The sequence below is a fragment of the Palaemon carinicauda genome, chromosome 21 (genome assembly GCF_036898095.1).
Source record: "Palaemon carinicauda isolate YSFRI2023 chromosome 21, ASM3689809v2, whole genome shotgun sequence".
NCBI lineage: Eukaryota > Metazoa > Arthropoda > Malacostraca > Decapoda > Palaemonidae > Palaemon > Palaemon carinicauda.
The window spans coordinates 95017520-95045019 of record NC_090745.1 but is presented as its reverse complement, the minus strand read 5'-3'; the positions used below and the strand labels follow the sequence as shown (position 1 = coordinate 95045019).

Sequence of the window (27500 nt, the reverse complement as noted above, 5' to 3'; positions counted from 1 at the left end):
CTTTGCTGTTCCCCCTTTCTTCCCAATTATTCAAACAGAAAAAATACATTCCTTTAAGCATTTGCAAGACTTGCCTTCAATTGCCGACTTCAACAGGTCCACCATTCGTGCCGGATCTTGAATGGGACAAAATAAGCTAAAATAAGTCTTATATTCTAGCTGTATTGTTATTATGATTATTATTGTTATTTATATAGTTAGTCAAATAGGTTTATACAACATTAACTGCTAAAACAAACAAATTAAAAATCTTAAATTTGGTCTAACGTTGCCTTAGATTACACCCAGTAATGAATGATTAAAAGCCAAATTATATTACTCATACTTACAAAATGTTTAGTGTCTTTCAGGCTTACATTTATGACTGGAAAGCACGTGGATTTAAAACAACTCATGTACTTAATCTTTTAAGAGTAGCTGTGGCTTCTAATCATTTTTAACAGTATGATAGATGATCGAGTTCCACTCTGTACGTGTTTCAAGGTGATGGCATGATGTTTCTGTATATGAGGAGGAAGATAACTGTACATTTATGAATAAAGGACATTAAGATATTTATACTTACATATAGGTACACGTTAAGTTACTCAAGCAAGCACTTCCATATTATACTTCCTCATGCTTACAGCAAAATTGGCAACTGTAAATATAGTATTGCTTTCAGATTTTCGTTTCTCATAGTGTCGATAACATGAAAAATCTATATGATTTCGAAAATTCCTTTTTTATGAATCTTTTTATCCGTGGATTTTACCCCTTGATAGATAGTATTATTCTTATGCAATTTCATCTATCAATCTTCAATTGGTGATATTGTATTTGGCATTCCTATATTGATATTTTGACGTTTTAGTTTTATTGCAGGAGGAAAAGTAATTTTGCACCCTAATTCTTCTACATAATATTCTGAATATCTGATACATGTACTCGTGAGTTACAAAATATTCTAACTATCTCTCTCTCTCTCTCTCTCTCTCTCTCTCTCTCTCTCTCTCTCTCTCTCTCTGAACTTTACTTCTAATCAGTACTAGGAAGGTATATCTACTCTAAAGATAAAGGATTATTAAAAATGTAATATTCGTGAACTCAAATATGAGACCGAAGGAAAAAATGTAAACATGGAAAGTCTAAGAAAATAGATATTTCTTAGAATTCAATATAGACCTACTGCCATTGATTTCTGTGTATATTGAAAATTTCTGCTACAATCGGTAAAAAAAAAGAGACTACTGTGAAAAGAGGAAGTTTGGGTCGCCTAAATAACGCGAAAAAAATGGATGAAGACTTGTGAAATTATTCCTTTATGAAACTAGATTTCCAGACAAATTAAAATCAATAGTCTTTAAAACCTAATTTAACTTTGTTCTAATTTAACTTTATTTTGTATTGCTTTGCACTCTATGAGATGGAATTTAATTTTTAATCAAAGATCTACAGTCGTTTTTATACGTCATAGTTTTTATTTATTTATTTATTTATTTGTTTATTATTATTATTATTTTTTTTGCCAACAGAATTAATCGAATAATTCAGTAGATAAAGGGTGTCAGTAGATTGTTTCTTTGTCAAACGTGTTGATATTTATACAATTGTCCAGGAATAAAATTCAGTTACACAATTTCCCGAGGTTGTGTCATTAACGGAATCGTTTTTTGGAACAGCTACTGCAGTACTCTGTTTAATGCAATCACAAAATATTTTTTTTGGACGTATTTAAAAAAAGTGGAGTTTCTTTTGACGATGGGTATTTGATATTAACAGCAATCTAAAAATCTTTGGACTAATTACTTAGTGTAATTAATAAAAATTAAAAGCTCAATTACTTCGTGATCCAGATGCACAATTCTCTGATGCCATTACTTAATGGGGTCATAATAAACTTAGGAACTGAGTCTCCATGTAATGGTCTTAACATTGCTATTTATGAAAACATTACTTGATAATTTTAACTGATTGTATGACTCAATAAGATCACAGTCACATTTTGATGTGCATTAACCTCTGTAAAGGACGTTTCTTGAAGCAAGAAACATTCTTTTTGTACATTTTCTGCACATAATAGACTTCATTGAAAACGAAAAAAGAAATATTATTGCACATTTCTTTTCAAACGTACTTTATCCAATTAGTTGACATTCTTTGGTGTCATATGTACTAATAACGTGTATTTTCATCAATACACAACCATATTTCCATCGATTGACAAATCCTTATGGCATCCAACGCCCAGATTTTTCTAACTGTGCTTCATTTCAGTTAGACATTTTTCCTTTTTATTTACTTTTGCCTTCATCAAGATTTCAATTGAGCTTCATGTTCCCAATAAGCCTAATCGTTAAGTCCTGTTTCCTGTTGCCCCATTGAATACTGGTTTTCTTCCCTCTCTTTCAGAATTTCCTTTTGACGTCTCATCTTCCCATTGACCCTTTTCCTCGGCCATCTTCTCATCTTACTTTTCTATTACGTTTCTTCTGCGTTTTGGTTTCGGTTGTCTCTTCCCTTTGTCTTTCATTAGTTATGTGTCCTTCTGGTTGACGTTGCATATCCCTCACACGACTTGGTTAGGCCGTTATAGTTATACATAACCCCAGTCTTCAGAAAATTCAAATGGCTTTAATACAGATAGATACAATGATGCACATTTTATTTATCTGGTATATATTTTTCTATCTGTGTGTTTGTATATATGAATGGAAATGTGGGTATGGTTATATATATATATATATATATATATATATATATTTATATATATATTATATATATATATATATATATATATATATATATATATACTTTCTCATTTATCAGTTACAGAATAGTGTAATAACCTAACTATTATAACTCATCGATTCGGATAAAAAAAGATCTTTTATGTAGTGCTGTCCTCCCTTCCCCCACCTAAATTAATGCATTTTGTCCAGTAAACGTAGGAAATTGATGTTTTCTGAAAATAAATTGCCCGTAGATTTATGTAATTATTATTTCTATGTGATTGTTATTAGTTAATTTTTCAAGCGAGGAAGAACCCTATTTACCTTTGAATATATACGTGTTTGATCAGAATAAATTTTTATACTTAACGATAATTTTAAAGTATTTACTTATACATGTATCGAAATAATTTACGTTTCCATTTCACTTTCATTGTTATCTTGCATTGCTTTGGGACCTTCCACCCAAACCTAAAAGCGAAGATCCTGGCCTAGCTCACACCATTACTCCTGAAACCTGTTTCACTGTCCCTCGTAAACTCCATTCGTTACACTTTTAGTCCAATAATAATAATCCACACGTCCGCTTGCTCTACCCCTTTCTCCGTCCGTATGTGATTTTTTTTATCATTTTTTCCCTTTACCCTTCCTTTCCCTTTTTAACCATTCCATCGCCTCCATTCACTCTTTCCCATCTTGCCTTCCTTCCTAACCACCTCATTTGATCTATACCTCGTCTAATATTTCGCTTCCTACGGAAAATTACTTCTTTCAGTCAAAATAATGTTTGAAAAATAAAAAACTGACAAGTACATAGCACTGCCAGTTTTTTTCTAGCTATTTTATATTGCTTTAGATTATGCTTGATAACTCTCTCTCTCTCTCTCTCTCTCTCTCTCTCTCTCTCTCTCTCTCTCTCTATCACACACACACAGTTATGTTTGTCCGAAAACTGTTATTTTATGATAATTATTGTTTTTATTATAATTTTCACAACCCTGTCACGTTCATATATTTCGCGAGATAACGTGATTATTTTTAGATTAAAGTCTATGGCATATAAAAAGTAATCACATCTCTATGATTAATGGATATAAAATACCTTTTTATATATCGCATTTTTAAAGCACAGCAATATAACAGGGATGATCTGTTTGAAGCTAACGAAATCTGTAAGATTATACAAATGTATGTGAATGAAAATTAGACCCGAGGGGGGATATGTTATCTTTAATTTACCTGAAAATGCGTAATAAAGGCATTTTTGCTCTAAGCGCTAATAATGGTTGTCTCATTGTATGAAGTAGTAATGTTCGGTACTTACTGTATGTTCTCCAGAAATGAAAAAATAAAGTCTCCCGAGAGAGAGAGAGAGAGAGAGAGAGAGAGAGAGAGAGAGAGAGAGAGAGAGAGAGAGTTCTGATAGCCCTTATGCATAATTTACGAGTAATGTATTTAGCTTTGCTAAGAATGTTGCAAGTGGCACTTTTAGTGGCACTTTTAGGAATTATCGTTTATAACTTTACTTATTTTAGTTTTTTCTTGTATAAAGTTTAGCAATGCAGCAGAATAGTTGCGCACACCGCAGCAGTGAAACAAAGTGTGTTGCATGATTTACGATACTGGCGAGGTTATAGGACTCGTCTTGTAGTTCAGTTAAGTTAGAATAGGATGTATCATGCTTAAATAGGAGTTTTTAATTTTTCTCTTGTGCCTTGGTCCTAAATTTTTCTCTTATATCTTTATCAGGTTTTATCTATGAAAAATTAGCCTAATTGTGATAGCGTTTGTATTATCTTGAATATTTTCTCTCAAGTTGGTTATGTTACTACATACGAACAGTACCCTCATGATGATAGCCTTTTGAATGTGCGAAACGACAATGAAAGTGAGAGGAATTCTACAAGGAGGAATTAGCTACACAATGAATATTACCGAGTTGTCTTTTCGGTGTGAAAGCATGCCGACGTCACATTTGATTTATGCTAAGTTCGAGAAGCCTAAAATAGAAAGACAGAAACGAAAGGCTTAAAATTAATGTAATTTATTTTACTGAGCAACTTTAACGAATTTTAAATAAGATGAGAAAAGAGGGCTTTATAGATGGATGTTTGTAATGAAGGCACGATTCTAGCATGGTTTTTTACAAAACCTGTTTTCCCTTTTGTCCACTGAAGTTGTTACTTGTATGATAATATCAGGATTATAAGCGAAATAACCCTAATTCTAAATATCTTCACGAATTCTTAATTTAATTATAAATATCATGTATATTTACATAATAGTTGATCAATAATCCGGATTGCCTTCGTTGCATGTTGATATTTTCACAATAGTACATTTGTCGTAAAGGAGATGTCATTATTAAATCTTCCTGCAACTATTGCTGCTACTATTAATGATGGTCAAAATGAAGTTGATAGGGGTTCCATCATCACTTCTAAATTCTCATTAATATACTTAGTTTGCTCTGTAAAGTAAATTGAAAGGTTTTCCCTGAATGTTTTAGGCAATTCGATTCATATGTTTAGCTTCTACATACTAAGTATGAAAAAGAATGATGATTGTAAGTGTCAGTTAAACTATCAAGATTTATTGACATCCTATTCATTGTGTATAAAGAATATATTTAGATAATTTTTCAATGGAAACTCTATTGCCTTATTTATTAAATGTTGAGCTAGAGTTAGATAAGAATATTTTGAATAGTTTTAGGTGTGGAAAACTCAATTTGTGAATCAAATATACCTTTGACCTTTATCGTAAAAGATTTATTAATGTTGTAAATCTCTCTCTCTCTCTCTCTCTCCTCTCTCTCTCTCTCTCTCTCTCTCTCGGTTTTGTGGTTACGCATTATATTAGAAATTTGATTGACGCATGTTTGACTCTTGGACTGGACGAGTCGAACTATGTTAATCTAAGCAGCAAATTATTTTATCTAGTTGTGAGCCGCCCTTTGCGTATCACAGCCAGGGTGTGGGGAGAAAGAGAGAGAGAGGAAAACTTGACATGAGTGTCTATGGCTCCGTTTGTATAACATTCATGGATACTCTCTCTCTCTCTCTCTCTCTCTCTCTCTCTCTCTCTCTCTCTCTCTCTCTCTCTCTCTCTCTCTCTCTCTCTCTCTCTCTTCTGCAATGTCATTAATCACGAAAATCAGAGTATGAAGATGGACGAAGGCTCAATAAACCATTGATACTGGTCGAAAATAGATATGATGATAACATGAATTAAATGAGAAAAATCATTCGACCTTTTGATATAAAAATGACTTTCTGAATAAGTAAACGCATTTTCATATGCTGCTTCAGTCTTAACACCTTTAACATCTCTCCTCTAATCTCCAGAATTATGCATAGAAAACTAAAATAAGCGACAGGGCCAAATTTGAGTAGCATAAAAACACAAAAAAATAAAAAAATAAGTAAATTATGGAGTTAACACAAATATTTCCTTCTGTTATGACAGACCTGTATTTCAGACTCACTGATATCACGAAGCCTAGCATCACGGAATGAGCAAAAGAAGATCCAGAATCATAGCTTGATTGTCCTTGTATTGCCATTGAGTCTGTAGGCTTATCCAAGCCGGTCATTATCGGGTCTAAAAAGAAGGATTAAGATTTTGATCATGTTCCAGTCTATTGGACTCCCCTGAACTTATGGCAACGCTCCCTCAAGTTTCCACAGCATTTAACAAGGCTTAAAATCTTGTTCTCCTCTCTCTCTCTCTCTCTCTCTCTCCTCTCTCTCTCTCTCTCTCTCTCTCTCTCTCTCTCTCTCTCTCTCTCTCTCGTTTTCTCTTCGAAATGGTTTAGATCTATTTTTGGCCTTCTTCCATAACATTTTAGGCTTATATGGATATGGGCCCATCTCCCTCCTTCCTGTATCTACGTTATTGATGCTCAATCTATGTCAGTGGTTGTTAATGCTTCACTTTCAAATGGTGTTTCCTCGATAGGCTTACAATATCACTTACATAGAAGTTTAGCAACGTTGGAATGAATGTACGTGACTATGTATGAATAGAAACGGAACGAGAAACGTTCAATGAAAGTTTTAACCAATCCTTGCTATTGAGATTATTGCTCTCTTAGAAAAAGAATGTTGGAATTATATAACCTATTTCTTGACATCATACTTTGATAGCATAGAGATTATAGCTTAGCCAATGATGTAAAAAGCTCTTGAACTCTCTTATACATTCGACTTTGACACCTTAAACCAGTAAATCATGGGTGATTTGTATTCTTATCGGGGGGTGATATTATCTCCTCTGTGTCCTGTGAGATGTTAGGAATCCCTACCTCAGATGTGAACTTTTTAAATCATCATTCGGCTGGAAAAATCCGAGGTTTTTAAAATGTTGGCTTAAATATTGTCCCCATAGAATCAGATGTAATTAGTTTTATTGGTTCAGACAAAGTTTCATGTTTATTTTCTAATCCTCCTCATAATCACCTTCAACATTAGATTATTGTAATTGTCAGCCTAGTTCGCATTTTCGGATTGATGAAGGAGTTAATGCTGTGTTGTCATATAATTTTGTGTATCAATATGTATGTGTATATATATATATATATATATATATATATATATATATATATACATATATATATATATACATATATATATGTATATATGTGTGTATATATATATGCTTTTTCAGGACCCATTCCTGTAATACGTATCACTAGTGAGTACACACATACCTGCGGTTTATCCTCAACTCTGTGAAAGTCGTTTAATGTGAATATTGCGACAGCACTATTGTACATTTTTTAACGAGATTTTACAGTTATGCCGCAAAATTCGATGATAGACAGAAATAAACCTTTTACTTATGCAGCGTATTGGTATGTTCCTTGTTTTCAAATCTAAAACTTGTTTTACTGTTAACCTTCTCTGTATATACCTGTCCGTTTCTCCTTATCATTCGTTCATGTAATCTAATGCCTACTTTCATACGCAGTTAGTTCTACTTACATAGCGTTGTTTTGTTACTAAAGCAAATGTCTTATTTTTCTACACATTATAATGCTCGTAAGCATAAGGAATGTATATTTGCGTTTTTTTCATTACGTCTTTGATATCTAAAATAGAATAGTAAAATTTCTTATTTTTACTTCTTTTTTTTTTCACTAAATATTCCTTTATAGTTTTATGCCATTCGTAAAGTTTTATTGCATAGATTACAAGAATTTATGACCGACATTAACTTACTGTGGTGGCAATCATGAATACATACATTGCGGGCGATTTGTATGTGCGCACCAGTTACTTATGCTTCGTCACGTCGTAATCAATAATGTCAATAAATATATCTATATCTCTCCTTTGTTGATAAATGTTTGGGGAACCCACCCTCAATTTTCATATTGATTCCAAGTCTAATAGAACTGTCAAGTTATTTTATGTCGTCGGTTGAATGACGTGCGGGAATACAGCTCTTGCGGTGGCGGACGCTTTAAAGGAGATTTTGGACATGGCAGCGGAAATATCCGAGCTATAATTGGAGATGAACTTTCGAGAGAATCTTTTCACATACGTCAGCTCAATCCGAACATTTTCCAAAGAATATGATACGTATAACCGATCCCAGTCAATGTTTATAGCCCAATTTGCTCCACCTCCTTATACTATATTATGAAAAGTATTGACCTTTCCGAAGGCTTTTCTTTCATCATTTTCTGATTAAAGTTTTGCCTCCATCGTCTTTCGTAAGGAAAGTAATCTTTAGAAATACATTCATCCGTTTGAGAAATGTGTATGGTATGTGATTTCCTTTAAATTATCATTTATCTGCTTTTATGTTGTTTTGTTTTCTTCATATTCTAAGCGGAGGCAACGTCAGTCAACCTTCTAGAAAATCTGATTCAATTATTCATCTTCTTGCAAACAATTACGACCAAAACAGGAACCTGAAATCACTAATCTTATTAAGTATGAAAATATTGCCATTAGTTTTCTCGTACGTATAGGCGATGATGACATTGATTCATCGTGTTCTTCCCGTGTTGCACATAATATTCGCATAATACTCGCATAAGATTCCTTGTAATCCAACGCAAACTTTCACCATCAGGTGCGCGAGACAATGGCCAAGAGGATACTCTAAAAGACAGGGCCCGTTTGTCTTGTCTGTTATCTCCTCGAGAGAGAGAGAGAGAGAGAGAGAGAGAGAGAGAGAGAGAGAGAGAGAGAGAGAGAGAGAGAGAGACTTCCTTGAGTGGAATAGGTGTCTCCAGGTGGGAGCAGATTGTGGGAGGGTAATTCCATCGGATTTATGCTGTTATTATACATGAGGATTACCCTTTCGGAATTTATAATGTGGATTTACCGAACTTTTGCATGAGCTGGTATATCCTAAGAGAAGCAGCGATGCTGGGAATTGACATTGTTTTATGGCAGCAGTTATTAGGTTCTTATGGAGAGAGAGAGAGAGAGAGAGAGAGAGAGAGAGAGAGAGAGAGAGAGAGAGAGAGAGAGAGAGAGAGAGAGAGAGAGAGAGAGAGAGAGAAGGTCTGGAAAAAAACTATGCAAATAAAAGACTATGAAATATGCTAAAGTTAATATGAAGCTTATGAAATCCTATAAATTTTGACTATATTAACCAATATACACATTTTTATTTATAAAAAAAAATCGCTATTCCGTAAGGAGAAATAACAGCAGTTTCTCAGCCTATAACCGCAAAATCAAGGATGAGCACCTCGTGCAGAAAGTTTATCAACAGCACCTTCATAAATACACACACACTTATATATGCATACGTACATACATATACATATGTGAATATGTATATGTGTCTATATGACATTTAAATGAATATCAGATAATCATAGCGAAGTTTTAAAGTGAAGCAGATGCGGAATAATATACCTAATGCATAGAAGTTGATATTGTTACGAAGGGGACAAAGATGCGGCTGTTTGTTGTAAAATGATATGGTCCCAATTCTCAGTTTTTATTGTAAAAGAATACTTCATAGTCAGCTTTATAAATATGGATTCCTGCTGCTGGGTAGAAGGACCCATGAAATGTGTGATATTCAGATGCCCTGAAATGGCGGGATGTGAGTGACAGCGTAAATGCTAGGGAGGTTGGGAGGAAAAGTGGAGAAATCTTCATAGATGAAGAGGTTGATGAATAAATATCCTGGGTGTGAACCAGGCTAATGGAGGATTTTTGAAAGCTAAGGGTAATGTAGTAGTAATTGGAAGTATGAAAAGTCATTGGATGGCCTAAAATACATGGCATTTCATTTTTTTACTTACTTAGAGATTAACGGGTCTATTATCCAAATAATAACGGTGCTTCGTAAATTAATATTTTTCATTCGCGTTATGGATATGATTCAGTGTCGTAACTGGGGGATGGAGGTTAGCATAAGCAAGTGTAGGAGAAGGTGTATATGTTTTGTGTCAAATGTATTCAGGTTAGGTCTGGTTTTCACCCACTCAATTCCAAGCTGCTTTGTTCTTAAGAATTTAAGAAGGAAATTGCAAATAGCATTCCTTATTTATTTATTTTGCGTGTAACTTTTTCTTTTGGGTCACAAAATGGTTTGTTAGGAACACTTCATACCTCGGAAAATTAGAAAATACAAATAGATTATGTAATAAGAATACTTGATCATATGAAAAAAAAATCTGTTTAGAAAAATATGTTGTATGCTTTAGAAATAGAAACTAAACTAATTTTACCAAATAATGCCTGAAATCGAGAAATAATATTAACATTAAATTCAGCACTAAAGAGTTAATTGGTTAATTTTGAGTAAAAAAAGTTACGATTCAAATGTTGTAATTCTCACACTTTGGTGTTTCATTTCTTACGTAGCGTAATAGATTTATAATTGTTTTCCATATTATTGTTCATACTAGTTTAATTTCTACACAACTTGAAAATTTCATTAACATGTCAGGGAACTATCTATTACCTTCAGTGATAGTGAAGTCCCAAGATGGCATGTTTTGCTTCAAGGTTTTATTACCGAGGTCTTCACCATGTGTGTTTATGTCAACATATTTAATAACTTGAATCCTCTCGGATAGCTTTAGCGTTTAGTACACCTGGTTCTAAAACGTCATCACAGTATGAGTTATATATTTCTTCTTAACAATTGACCGTTCCATACAAATAAAATATTAGTTTAACGGTTATGGAATTAGCTATTTGGGATCTAAAGGAACTCATTTAATGAATGAACTGAAAATAGGGAAAAATATATATGTTATGGCGTAGTTTAGGGAAAAGGTCATCCAGAAACCCAAAATTCTCAAAAACCATATTCATGCTATCCTCTGTTCTGAACCTGAGAAGACCATTTTCAGTTCAAACTGCAAAAAACCAATGCTGTTTGGCCATGCAGGCTGTGACGCAGTTCATAGTAAAATTCTGAGATTTTTCTTGTATCTAAGCAATCTTTATAAACCTCAGCATCTAATTAGGCATATGAGGAAAGAAGGAAAGAATACTAAGAGAAATATTACGATCTAAGGATGACTGGTTACAAACCATGCGTCGTTTCCAGCATCCGGCAGTTCACATTGAATTATGTTCTTGTTATCACCAAAGTAAGCTTTACTTGTAAATCAAAATGCATCTGAAACATAAAAAATACTCTCTAAAATAGAAGTGAGTTTTAGAACAAGCATTTAACTAACGTCCATACCTATGCCCCTGCATTCTTTTCATTCAGCAAGGGCATTTAAAAACTTATCAACAATTCTGAAGTACATTTTCTAGGAAAGAGTATACTTACTCCATGGAAGTCCGTTCCAGTTGGCTGTCAGACCCCGCCACTGATTTTCTGAAAAAAGACAAAGGTAAAAGAAGAGTTATTAATGTTTTCAAAGAAAAAAAAAAATCTTTTGAAAATCTTATGCTTATCAGGGAAAAGACACAATCATTATAAAGAAAATGGTTAGACAATATAATTAGAGAAATCTTAATAGATGCTCATTCGTGAAAATACAAAAACAAATGTATGCAATTCAAATTATATCCGGCTATCCCACAAAAACCAGATCATACACCGGAATTAAAGGAGGTTGGACCATGATGAGGTGAGGTATCTAAGTCATGGAAAAAGAAATAGTAGAAGGATTAGGATATGTCAGTCTATTTCGATCTAATCTGTACCGTTTGAAGAAGATATGATATTACCTTTTACAGTTTTTATCCTGTTGTATTGGAGATTTTCCTCCGGGTTTTTCACAAGACACGTCACAATAAGAAATGCTTTCAGTGGCTATGGTTCCATAAAAAATATATTAAATATTATGCTTGAAATAGTTGAAAAAAAAATGGAGATACATGACTGATTAAAACATGCAAAGACTTCATATACATATTTACATACACTATATTATACATGCATGTGTGTATGGTAGCTAGCCTGGTTTTGATGTATACGTACGTGCAGACGTTTCTTGATAGCTAGCTTGTAGTCTGGCAGAATTATGATTAGGTCACGGAACTCGAAGTTCGTCATACAAGCTACGTGATTTCAATTACAATCTTCCAACCACAGCGAAATTTAACCACAAAATTTGTTTGCGTGTATGTATGTGTGTGAGTATACATTTTCTAAGACTATGCTTTCAGATGTATTGTTAGCAATAAATACTTTTAAGGCTTAATGCTATAAGAGTTACTTTTATAGTTGTCAAATAGTGTGTGTGTGTATATATATATATATATATATATATATATATATATATATATATATAATGTGTGTATGTGTGTAAATATGTGTGTGTCTTTCTTTACGTGTACTGTATATTAAACGTATTAAAGGAAGTTTATGAAAATAAATAATGTTGTACAAGAAAAAAAAGACGAACAAATGTACACACGGAAAGCGAACCAGTTGTCATGCAAAGTAATTTAAATCGTATTAGTAAGCTTGAACACCAAAATGTCAAGTCTATATGTCAAACATAAAATAAACATAATGACGAATAGAATGATGTCTTAGTACCCAGCGTTTCGTGTCTTTTAGCCGAAAGAAAGTATATAATCGTATTGTCTGTATTTGTTACATATCTATCAATCTCACTGTTTACCATAAAATAGACTCCGTTACTATGTTATGGACTGGTTACATATTAAGTAGCTTAGTAAACTTCAGAAAAATAATGAATTTTATTACCTGATACACTCTGTTACTTCAAGGCGAAAACATTGAAAGCGAGCCATAAAGTTTCCCCTGCCTAATTTCATCACGATCAATTCAAAATCCAACTTTTGTCGTTATATTGATTATCATTTTTGTCAAAAGCCTTTGTTCAATTGATGTATACGTCTCCCTTGCCTCTCATTATGGCTGTAATATTCCATTTTGTGGACGATATTTCATTTTTATTGCAGATACTAGGCATGGTCAGAAATATCACATGAATGCATGTTCCATCAACCTTTGGTTAAATTTCTTGTCTAAAACTTAGGTGTTGAACGATAACATATCTGCTCTTAGCAGTGGATGCCTGACCAGATATTTCTCTCTCTCTCTCTCTCTCTCTCTCTCTCTCTCTCTCTCTCTCTCTCTCTCTCTCTCTCTCTCTCTCTCTCTCTCTCAAATAATGATATTCCGATTCATTCTCTTCAAAGTGAATATTCCAGGAATTCAATTAATTAGTGTACACAACCATTTGACTTTTAAAATTATATTGTGTTTGGTTCCCTTTGCGAGACACGTGCTATAATTTAATTATAGGTAAAAAAACTAAGTTCTCATTATCAAGTTTTTAATATCAAAGATCAAAAATTGTTTAAATTTTAAGTTGGGATTTTTTTTTCTTTTTTTTTTTTACATGTGACATCATTGTCTGTTATATTTCCTCAACATTTCATTTCGTAAGCGAAAATTATTATATTCTTTTTGTAGATGTACAGTATATCATTTTATTGTTGATTTTTTCCTCCCTCTTTTATTGGTTCTCTTTCTAGCCAACGTTATCAGCTGCCAAAGAGGCATCTCCCACCTGCTCCCCTTTATCCTACATCGCCTCCCTCTGGAAAATGGCCTTTCCACTCTCTCCTTTAATCCATACATTCTTTGGCCCTTCTAAATAGTACATCTATAGACTAGGAACCAATTCAACCAGCTGAAAAAGATGGGGCAGGTGAAAGAATACACAATTTTGATTTAGAAAACGGGGAAATAACTCAAAGACGATAAATAAGTGTTCAATTTTCGGATTAGAGAGAGAGAGGAGAGAGAGAGAGAGAGAGAGAGAGAGAGAGAGAGAGAGAGAGAGAAATTCTGGAAGTATACATAACGTGTTTGAAAGGCTTTCACACACAATGAAATGAAATTACTAACACAAGATTTATTGTGTAAAGTGGTTTCATTTATAACCATACTTTAAATACACGCACATACACACACACACACATATATATATATATATATATATATATATATATATATTGTGTATGAGAGAGAGAGAGAGAGAGAGAGAGAGAGAGAGAGAGAGAGAGACTGGGGGAGAAAGAGTGAGAGGTGATCGCATCCAAGTTTAAGGAAAGAAAGAAAGAATGATAGAAAGAAAAAGGAAAAGGAGATTTGGCTGTAGGCCTCCTGTAAATCTCTTTTTAGAGAGGCTGTTGGGTCCAAACGAATGGAAATACGTGGAAAACTGGCAGTGTGTTGACGAAGCTGCTGTTGGCGTGGTTAGAATCTTCTTTCAACCTGAAAGGGAGATGCTCAGCATCTTGTTTATCCTCTTATTATTCTTCATTTCAGAGCTCATTCAGTTTTGAAGCCACCATTACAATTATATGTATTTTAAATTTTACAATGGTAGGTTCTGCTTGTTTTCCTTTCTTTAATTTATCTGTTATATTTGACATATTTCATGAAGAATCTCTCTCTCTCTCTCTCTCTCTCTCTCTCTCTCTCTCTCTCTCTCTCTCTCTCTCTCTCATTCCTGGATCTTGCATCCCATTGTGAAATTGCCTTTTGGCTCATTACCAACTAGGGATGGAAGGCAGGTCTTAGGCCTAACTCTTATATTTTTATTGTTTTCTCTTGTATATGTTTAGTGGGGAAACGACTGAAAAATATCATATTGTATAGCGCGTGCGTACGAGTGAATATTTATATATATGCTTTACGCTCGAACCCGGTCCTTGGAGTGTGAATCCGTCTTACTTATTTGTCCCTTTGGCGCATGTGGTTATGTGTAAACTAGCAAAATGTGCTACCTGTTAGGCAACATAATTAAGAAACATTCGTCACTCGACTGAGTCATGGCTTTGAGTACTACCTCGCAGAAGAAAAACAGTTCCTATTTTGATAATATATGAGATAACCATGAGCAAAATAGTGTGAAAAAGGATTTATAGGAAGCAATGAATTGTTATGTTTTCATGCAATGACAGTCACATGGCATATCACTAATCAGAGTCATTATGAATAGGTAGTAGTAGTAGTAGTAGTAGTAGTAGTAGTAGTAATAGTAGTAGTAGTAGTAGTAGTAGTAGTAGTAGTAATACGAGGAAGAGCGTTTTGCTTTTATATATGCATAATTATTTCGTTATTTTCCCGAAACAATTATCAATGAGAATAAGCTGCATAGGTCATTAGTCTTTTTAGGGATAAATACCTTTACCATAATGTCTTCACACGATCTTTACTCACACAAACAAAACAAGACCACAAGCATAATATATATATATATATATATATATATATATATATATATATATATATATATATATATATTAAATCTGTACATGTATACACATATATAGGGCATACATATGTACACACATGCATTTATATACACACACAAATATAATAAAAAACATGATTCCAAATGAAAATATAAACACTTTAAAACAAGAAAAAAAGAATTAGAGGGAAATGATAATAAAGAAAAAATATGAGTAAGGTCTTATCGTTCTTTTTAACTTTGAATGATTATAATTATTTCTTCAATCCCAGTATAAATAGGGGGTATGGATGGACATGGTGGTTGTTGTAGTCTTACCGAAATTAAAGGAATGCTGTTGTATTAACGATAACTGCATACTATCCGGTTGAAATAGGCCTTTTGTCGAACTCCCGTCGTAAAGCCCTGGGTCTGCAAAGACCAGATGGGAATCATGTCACAGATTTGCGAGAGCATTGGATTTTTTTTTTTTTATTGAAGTGAAAAGCTCCTCTTCCCACTCCTATCCCTCTTCCATTCTTCCTCCTCCATTTCCTACAATCCTCTATTGTGAAAAGGCCCCAATCCTTATACTGAAACAGTGTACTGGAAAAACTTTCATTTACTCTTAGCAAGAAATTTATGCAAGGAATTGATGTCTCACAAATATGTAAATGATTATAAATTTAAGTTATTCTTCATGATCTTTTATAGTATATATATTTAAAGTATTATGTACAATTATGACATGCTTTACAATTAACTTCTTATTATTGCAATGTTGGAAGATTCTTCCCTCCCGTTTCTGCTGTCATTTGTTCCAGTGAGCGGAATACCTACCGACTCTATATCAATAGTGCCTCTGGTTAATGGACTTTAGTGTTATCACTTTTGTTTATCGTCTTATCTACTAGTTCGTGAGGCCCCAAGCCATGTTCTGATGGCAGAAATCATAATCCAAATGATTACGTGTTTCCTCCGTATGGTGGGTTTTTAGATAAGGATTTTGAGGTCCGTCTTTGTATTTGATATTATGAATAAATCGGACAATTTGGTACCTGAAATTAATCAAGACAAATAATAAACTTAGTAAAATTAAAATTAAAAGTAAAATAAAATCACTTGCACATTGATGACTAATTTGGTTTGCACTGTATTCATTTATCAATATTACAACACACTTACTGGCCCTTAGCTATTTCTTTGCTTTTCTTGCTTAATTAGAATGGGGATGGTTGGTGGCTGAGGTCTTGGAAATGAGAAGATAGTGCTTCGGTTATGATCAAAACATGCTAAGATAAAGGATTTCCATATTTTCATTCGCATACTTTTATCGTGCAATTATTCAAGAATTAAAAAAAAACGGTTCATAGATAGGAATAAGGTTGAGTAGAGAGAGAGAGAGAGAGAGAGAGAGAGAGAGAGAGAGAGAGAGAGAGAGAGAGAGAGAGAGAGAGAAATTTTCTCTATAAGGTTCCACATCTTAAAGGTCTTTTGTAACATGTTACAAATAGTTTGAGATCTATTCACACAAGCATGCCCCCACACTTAAGCACGCGCACACCCATTTATTCATTTATTTATATGTGGATGTTCTTTATCGTTGTTACCCAAAAAAGCATGTTTGCTTTGTATGTTGACTGACGTCGTTCATCCTGTTGATTTTAGTAATATTATGCGATAAAACTCCTGGAAAAGTACTATAGAGTTGAAATGTATAAAGCAAGAACTCGTTATCAAAAAGTGTTAGTTTTGAAAACAGTACCACAGGTGAATTAATGGCACTTTTTTCTGCAACTCGTAGAAATAGTTTGCAATGTAGCCCAGTTACTTATTGAATAGAATACTTCCTAAGTCATTTTACTTTAAAAAAATCAAGAGGTTCTTCCTTTAGTAAGAAACATGACCCCATTTCCGTTTTGTGCATCTTTTAGGTTTTTATGCCAGGCAAATCTATTACTTTTATGAACAAAGCATCAATCAAAATAGCAGGTTTAACTTCAAGTTTCCGAATGTTTTAAGAAATGTGGAGAAATACGAATTTAGGAGCCATGCTTTTCCAGGAATAAATTTAGAAATATCCTGTGCTTGCGTCAGAGAACGGACGCACTCACATACTTGACATTACATTACGTACACCTAATTCAATATATTACTTGTAAAACGTAATGGGCGTCGTTAATGACTCTAAATTGATAGTACAAATCGAAGAATATTTTTATACGGTAAATATCCATGAATTATTTACTTTAAAAAGTATTGCATTGGAAATACGAAACACCCTATTATCTATACCATAGTCCCCTTCTTCCGGGAAGAATGTTGAGATCCTTTGGCATTATTAGCCATACACCATGGAAATATGTTGCCTTGTTGTCCCTTTTGCCCAAAGGAATTATACATTCCGGATCGGCACACCTAGATTAATACCAACTTGTCAATGTGACCCTTGATCCGTGACCGGCATATCATCCAAGTTGAAATTTACAATTGCAGTCTTCTCTAACATTAATGACTTTGGTTAATGGAACATTCTTGCTGTGATCTACCCATACAGGAGAAAATATATTGCATAGAGAAGGTAACCTCCTGTTATACAAATTAGATAGTAATGTGTAGAAAAAAAGACATAACAAATATGATGATTTATCGTTCTCTTCTCGTGAAATTGTTTCGAAATCATACATACCCCCACTTATATTTGGCATCATCCCTAACAGGTTGGAAGGTAGATTTCGTCATTCTGAGACCACAGATTTAGGTGAAGAAACTCCAATGACTAAGTTGTTCAGCCTCAAGCCTCTGGTGAAGACCAGAAACATTGAGGGTAGATGATAGAATGCGGGTTGTAAGGGTAATACAGTGTTAAACTTGACCAACGTCTTCCAAAGGAATTAAGCTGTTCTTACTGAAGTGATTTGGAGGTTGTAGATTAAAGTTGTGTGCGTCCTGCAGCTGTATTGGTTTCCGTAGGATTTCCAGCTGTTGTTCTTGATAGCTAATCATTATCATTTTTGTTTTCCTGCCATTATTGAACCGAATTCCGCAAATCACCTGAGCGCCCACAATGACTGACTGACCGACAACCCCGGGTGGGTCGAGTGCTTATTCATTCGATCTGCAGTTCTGTGTTTTCGAGCGGAGTACGTCCCTGTGACGTTTTTAAATAATAATTGTATTTTATTCCCCGTAATGCTATATTCCAAACGTGAGGATAAAGAGCTGATTACTACTCTGTGATGCAGACGAACTCTCTTGTAGGGCATTCCATTTCACACTTGCAGCAACGATAATGGCTATATTTTCCCCGTCCCATGATGACAGTCTTCGGTGCAGGTAATGCCACACCGCAAGGAATTCCACAACAACCAAATCATTTGGGCAAGGAATGGTTTCCTCCACCCTCCTTCTCATCTCTCACCCATTCCTTCCTTCGTCTTTTTCTTCATCAACGCTTTGATACTCCCCTCCCCCTTTCCTCTCATCTACTCCTCCTTGCCTTCCTCCCCCCCTATCGTCTTGCTTTATTTCTTAAAGTGTCGTAAAAGAATTTTGCTTTTGGGTTTTATCGCATTTGTTGATCTCAACCGAAGCATTACGATCGAATCAGTCGATAATGATTTGACTGTTTTGATCTTCACTTTAAAAGATTATGAGAGTTTGGAGTGCATGCATCCTTCTCTCGTTGCTTATTTCTCTTTTCTCTACTTTTAAGTTGTTATTGGGTTCTTTCTTCGTGGAGAAAAATAATTATAATTAGAGTAAATATTATAGTAACAATATGGAAGGATAAAAGACTCTGCCTCATATTTATCACCTCACTAGATTATTTGAAATCCTACGCATTGCGATTAACCTGAAAGTGAGACAGAACATCGATAGTAGATAGTAGTGTATATCGCACAAAAAATCCCCTTACATTATGAAATGGCTTTGTTCTAAGAAAATGTAAATATCTATAAGTGTTAAAGTGAATCTGTCAACAATTTTTTAAACCTTTCGATAAAACGGAGGAACTGCTTAATAAATTTTAAATTTCCTTTTTCAATTAATGTTTTCCACTTAACTAATATTGATTAACATGAAGGGATTCACATTAATGTGTTCTCATAAACACAGCTATCTTTCTATCTGTTTATTTCATATCTCTTTATCTTTTTATTTTATATTTCTATTTGTTTGTTTTATTTGTAATGGGAAATCACGAGATGCAGCGAATCACGAAAAGAATGAGGGTTGTGTCAGAGGATGACAACGTATTGTGACTCTTAGAACCTGGAGGGACAGATCGCAAAAGTTGATTCGTCAGGGTACGATTGGATAATGACAGACACCGTGGACGATGGATGGGAGTAAAAAAAGAAGAAGAAGAAGAAAAAAAAAAAGAGCTCGAGATTGCCTTAGTCTTGCTGGAAGGACTTCGGGGACACAGCACCATGACTCACAACAACACTGGATGAAACGTCACGTTAAAAAAAAAAAAAGATGAAAAGGAGTATTCGGTGAAATTAGATTTAGCCTCAATAAATCCTGCGTGTGTCTGGAATTACTGCATTTTATTGTCTTGCCTAAGATATCATTTATTTCCTGTGATAATTTGCTATGTTGCGAGCAAAGGATGCCAGGCATGTTATATCGGTTGGCGATGATGTTTTGTTTCCAACGATTTACAGTCGATATAAGAACTAAACCTTATAAAGTCATTAGGAAATATCATTTCTTACTTTTTCTCTGTGTTGATATACGATATCCTTGAAAACTGAGTGAAGTCATCGGTATGGTGACATCCGAAATATAATAAATACAGCATAACCATATATATATATATATATATATATAGATATATATATATGTATATATAGATATATATATGTATATATAGATACATATATGTATATGTATATATATATATATATATATATGTATATGTATGTATTGTATAAAATACCAGTGTATGCGACCCGTCAAAAGTGACTGCTAAATAATTAGATTGATATGCACGAGCGCGCACACGGATTCAACCCTTCCCATCCCCTCCTTCTTTCCTAACTGCAACCCCTCACATCATGGTATGCGTACACCCTCTCCCCCTACTTGTTGGAGGGGGAGAGACTGATTAGCTATACGTCTAGAAATGCCGCCGAGCGGTACCGGGAAGAAATTATATATATATATATATATACACATACATACATACATACATACGTATAAATATATATATATATATATATATATATGTGTATGTGTGTATATATATGTGTGTGTGTATATATATATAATATATATATATATATATATATATACATACACACACATTTATATATATATATACATAAATATATATATATATATATATATATATACTCACACAAACGCTTTCGTGTTCCCCCTTCAACCTTCCAGATATGGCAGCTTGTCCTGGAGCAGTGTTCCAAATTTGATACTGAAGAAATGTGTAGGCCTATTGGACGTATTGATCTCTATGCTTATGGCTTAATATATCACGAAGTCCCATTGTTAAAAAAGAGAGGGAGGCCGGGTAAAAGTACCTATAATACTCGTAATAAATATAAGAAAACGATTGTCTCTTGGCAAGAGAAGTTGCTCTTGTTAAGTAAGGGGGAAACCACAACAGTGGTCTCTTACACGCTAACGGGACGGAGCCATGTGAAGAAGTTCCCGGCTATCCTTTTTTACATTCTTTAGCCAAGGTCCGGGACATGAGGCGTGAACCACTGATTTATTTACATAGTTTATAAGGGGTCATATTAATGTTAGATACGAAAGGGAACTTTACGGTTTGTTAAATGTAAACCCTTAGAATCTGAAAACTTGTAGCAATCTTTTGAATGCCATGGCCCAAACATTTCATAGTTGAAAAGGCTTCTCTCTCTCTCTCTCTCTCTCTCTCTCTCTACAAAAATGATTATAGATCAACTATTTAATTTCCTAAAGTTTAAAGTTATATATATACTATATATATATATATATATATATATTATATATATATATATATTATATATATATATATATATATATATATATTCATATATATGTGTGTGTCTGTGTATATATGTATATATGGGAGTAATATATATATATATAATATATATATATATATATATATATATATATATATATATAATATACTATATATATATATATATATATAATACAGAGAACCCTAATTACAGCAGTAGAGTACTTAATTTTCGTCCCGAGAAGATACTTTTTTTTTGTAAATTCATTCACATGAACCGGTTCCTCGAAACTCTAAAGGTGAAGCCGATGAGGCAAGAGGAAGCTACCATACATCCATACATGCATACAGATGAAGGGTGGAAATCTGGGTTACTCGACAAATAGTAAAACGGGAACATGTGATTGCTCTTAATGGCCGACTATCTTCGCTAAAAGAACATTTGGGTGAGCCAATGGTTGTCTTACATCCTATCTCTCAACCAATCATGGCCGGCGTCGGGCCAAGGGGAGGGCAATTACTCACAAGACGTACGATGGCCCAGCCTCATAAATCATCGGTCAGGCTTAGAGCACTTGGATACATGCACACGCACATACGCACTAACCCTCTTTCTCTATCTCACTTCTCCTCAACACAATACACCTCCGGCTGGCTGGATCTCTCTCTCTCTCTCTCTCTCTCTCTCTCTCTCTCTCTCTCTCTCTGCCTCAGCGCAACCTAGTAAATTACAATCCGAGGCGCCAATTATAATCACTGCGCAACCAGAACTTGTCCGCGCCTAGGTTACGGGTCATGGACGTTTTGGTCCTCTCTCTCTCTCTCTCTCTCTCTCTCTCTCTCTCTCTCTCTCTCTCTCTCTCTCTCTCTCTCTCATCTAATGGGAAATCTTCAGGTATTAAGAAGAAATCATTGCAAAATTACGATACCCTCTAGTTAAATACTTACGGTGATCTGATTATCCGGAAGCTTCCCCGGTAAGCGAGCTAGTAGAGCGCGTGTATGTGTATCAGAGAGAGAGAGAGAGAGAGGAGAGATGAGAGAGAGAGAGAGGAGAGAGAGAGAGAGAGAGAGAGAGAGAGAGCCATCTTAAGGCATTTTACAGTTTTTAGGTTTATACATTCATACACACGTATACCCAGTAATATTGTATATTTGTGAATTTTTATTCACACGCAGACACACACACACACACACACACACATATATATATATATAGATATATACTAATATATAGTAATATATATATATATATATATATATATATATATATATATACATATATATATCTGTGACATGTAGGCTAGAAAACGCGTATATATACATTAAATATATAGTTAGATAGATAGATAGATAGATAGACAAACATATATTCATTTATATGTATATATACATATAAATATGTATAAGCATATGTATATATAAGGCATATACTATATATGCACACACATTGATATGTGTAAACATCATATTTATATATATATATATATATATATATATATATATATATATTATATATATATATATATATATAATCAACTTTTTAAGCAGTTTACGTAAGAGGAGCTCCAGAGAAAAAATAATCTTGCCACACTCATCCTTTTGACAGTGTAGATGTATATCTATATCTGTATGTATGAAGATGTTTATATATGTAAAACGATAGATGGTTGTTATTATGTATGTATGCTACACACACACACACACACACATATATATATATATATATATATATATTATATATATATATATATATTCAGTATATATATACACCCATACATACATACATACATACATGCAGTACACACGCACGCACTTCCATGACACGTGCATATATACTTTATTGAATATATTTGTGAAAAAGGATTATTTCGAAATGTAACAATTTCCTGTATTCATTGAAGCTCTTGCAATTTACCATATGGAGGCCTCAAAGATTCATCTCTGAGTGTTTACAATGAATTTTTGTGTATGTGTGCGTGCATGCATGCGTGGAAAGCCCAGATTCCTCTTGTCTTACTTGTGGTGATATCATTCTTATTTAGATATTTTATTGTATTTTTTTAAAGATTACTATCCTAGTACCTTAGGCTATGTACTAGTAACTAGACGAATACCGAGTCGTCATGTAATAGTGTTCCCTTGTATTTTCTTTCATATTTAATTTAGTCCATTAAAATTAAGACATTTTTTTATCAGGGAAGTAAATCATCTTCCCCTGTTAATTTGATGAAACCATCTAGTGCCTAGAGCCAACGTCCGCTAATCTAACCGATTTCTTCTACTAATTTATTTTATTATGTTATTGTCATGTTATTGTCTATCATGATAAGTAGCCTATAACCTTAGAAATATGAATAGTTCATAAGTACTATAAATGTATATAACATAATCAATATATATATATATAGTATATATATATATATATATATATATATATATATAATATATATATATATATATATATATATATATATATATTATATATAAGGCTAATTCAAAGTAAGGCAGCATTTATGTATCAGATCTCATCGTAAAAGAATATAGATTATCTGACAAGTAAGGCCAGCTCGATCATAATATCCTGTGACACGTCAGATGGACTCTGTGGAGGAAATTTCTCAATAATTCTTGGGTCAAACAGAGACGTCTACGCGATGTAGACAAGGGACGAAACCTCGGAGGAAGATTCTCTTCTTATCCTTCTCCCACCTTTTTTTTTTCTTCACCCTTTTGCCCTCTTTTTCCATGCCTCCCTACTCCCACCCCCACCTTCACCCCCATCCTTTCGCCTCCTCCTCTCTTTTACTTCTCCATTCCTAGTGGGCTCTCCTCCGTGATGGACGATCGTACCCACAATTTATTGTTCCAATACCCGTCCATCCTTATTTTCGTCTGAAATTCCTCAAATAAATCATTATATTTACCCAGAATAAATCGTCCCAACGCGTATGTTGATGGTGATGATGAGGATGATGATGGTGGGGATGATCTCTTGACTTCGACCCGCCCCCTTCGATTGGTAAAAGCATTCGATACTGGATTTTGATAGTCGGGAAATTTGTTTTAATGTCAGACTTCGATACGGGTCTTCACTTTCAGATTTCTGCTTGTTTTATTCTTATGCGGAATACGTGATAAAGCTGATCTGCGTCTGTAGAAGCTATTAAGATAAAATTTTTATATAGATGTAAAGGTTTATGACATCAAATCTTTCGCATTTTTTACGCCAACATGTCAATTATTCTATATTGATCTTATTAACTTCTGCTAAATGAAATTTCATAAATATATAATGATATCTGTCCACACGAATGAACATGCTGCTTCATATATATATATATATATATATATATATATATATATATATATATATATATATATATATATATATATATAATGTTTATATGTATATGTATGTATATATATATGTATGTATATGTTAATTATATGTATATGTATGTATATATATGTATGTATGTATATGTATATATGTATATGTACATATATATAGATAGATAGATAGATAGATAGATAAACATTTATGTTGTAACAATTTATGCATATACATATTCATGTAGGTATACATATGCATATTTCAATGCAGACACTCACTTCCTTTCCCGGGCCGCATATTGAAAGAAATGAAGATAGTATATTTAGTGCAGCATCGTTGTAAAAGCCGTTCCGCATGAGATTTATTTGACCATTTTCCTACAGAGATCCGCCACAAAAGTTTTCCGAATCTCGTCAAGCGAAATCTGTTTTAACGAATCGTATTTGCATTAACGTTCTTGTTTACGGCTATGGCTCTGAGATCGGCGAAGGCGGCCTTCTTCGTTTGATGAAAGAAAACGTTACATAGTTTTGCTGGTTAATTTTGAGAGAGAGAGAGGAGAGAGAGAGAGAGAGAGAGGAGAGAGAGAGAGAGGATGAGAGAGAGAGAGAGGAGAGAGAGAGGAGAGGATGTGGTGGGAGAGTACTGCTTCGGCTTCATAACATTAGTGCAAAGGGATCCCTTTATGTCGTTTCTTCCATCCTTCCCTCGTTCTTGAAACTTCCAAGTCCTAAAATGTCTACTCTTCAAGTGTTTTGTGATTTCTAAGAACATTGAAATGCGCATTGATCCCATGTAAAGCCATCCTCACCTTTTTGATTAGCAATTTCTAAAGTCATCATGTTACCTGTTTTGTTAAACATACATACATACATATATATATATATATATATATATATATATATATAATATATTATATATATATATATATATATATATAGTATAGTGTGTGTGTGTATGTATATTATACCACGTATGAACACACACAATGTACATAATGTACATAAAAGGACTTCTGTACACGCACTTTTTCGCATACTTTTGGTTCTCCTTATGAAACAGACAAAGTAAACTTTCATTTTGGTAATGCTACCATGAGACCTCTATTGTTTTTTTTTCTCCTGTTACCATCTGGCTGTGTGGTGTAACAAGGGACTCCCTTTCCTTCCTTCCCCCGGAAAAGTAAATGAAGATGACCAACCAAAGGCGGGAACGTTTGACAGCGAAAGTGGACAGTAGAACTTTCGGGGGTGGTACGTGGTTGGGCCTGATGAAGATGTCAGGTAGACATTCAGGGAAAGAGAAACGAAAAGGTCTTAGGTCTGGAAGGTGAAAAAGGGATGTACTGTCACGCACGTCGACTGATAACGTGGTTTGCCACATTTTGGAATTGAAATAGAATCGTTGCTAAAGGGATTTGAGGTACTAAAAATACAGTAATATTACGGCAAAGAAGCAGCAAATAGTGTTTTGAGATACGCCGTATGTATGTTAATTCGACTGACTAATAGATAACTGGATTAAGGTTCTGTTTACATCAGGATTCTAACATGTCTTAAGACATGAATTCAAAACCTTCTTGAAACTTTAGTTTAATCTACTGGTTTGCTTTTCGTTTAGATTACTATTCCTATATGCCGCTTAAATTAGATATGACATCAAAAAGGAAACCACAAAAAGAAATAACAAAATGAACGATTCAGCATTAAGATTGTGGGATATAAGATTGCGGCAAAATAGACGTAAGATAAGTAGCTAGAAAAAGAGAAATGCTAGAAAAAAAACAGATTTAAAAAAAAAAAAAAAAAAAAAAAAAAGAGTTAAATACAGAACAGAATGGTAACATCAACGAAAAGTAAAGGGAATAGGAAAGGTAGGAGGTAAAAGAAGTCACGGTACTGATGCAACCCGAGGAATTGGAAAGATGAAGAAATTTCTCTTACTCTTGAGGTTATCTGAGGTGCGTTCAAGTTTAAAGGTGAAATGATGGAATGTATTGGAGTGGATTAGTTGAAATTAGCCCGCCAAGAAAAAGATTATTTTCTGTAAAATAGTAAAGAGTGGAAATAATAAAATACAAACAAATGGAAGAGAGAGAGAGAGAGAGAGAGAGAGAGAGAGAGAGAGAGAGAGAGAGAGAGAGAGAGAGAGAGAGAGAGAGAGAGAGAAATGATTCTTTGGAGGAAAAGGAGTAAGTTTCGTACGTCAAATCATGAAAAATTTTCAGTTTTTAAGATGTTTGCACTGATACACCATAAATATTTTATTTTAATATGATGATATAGACAATTCAAGTATTTTTATATGCATAGAAATTTTCAACTAAGGTACGGCAGTGAAAAGAAATTGGAGTCGATGTCAAGAGATCGTTTCTTCATAGACAGTTTTATTAGTGACTTATACTTAAAATTTCAAAAAATTTCAAATTTGTTATGAATATAAGAGTCAGCATAAGAATTTTCCGATGAGATGCTCTCTTCACATCAACAAAGTACTTCTTTGTACTGGCCGTACTTTATTTATCATTTAGTACTTCAATTGCTTTCATCCATTGTCTATTTCATTCGTGTAGTACCCTGATTTCATTGTTGACCTATTACAATGACCAAACGTAGCTCACCTATCCAAGCTCTTCTTAATGGGGAGCCTTCTTCATTCTTAGACCCTGTGGTTTTTGGAGAATTCTAAGGTATAAAATAAACCCATAATTTAGATGAATTTATAACAGTGAAAATGGATGGTAGTATTATGCAATCTGAAGACTCTAATGCCTACTTTGTTCGCTCATCTATTTCTTCAAGGTGATGT

General features: G+C 33.9%; 1 pseudogene; it reads right to left on the bottom strand.

The window, feature by feature from the left end:
• LOC137615039 (homeobox protein abdominal-A homolog) overlaps positions 1–27500 on the bottom strand; it is a 110584-nt pseudogene that overhangs the window by 6019 nt on the left and 77065 nt on the right.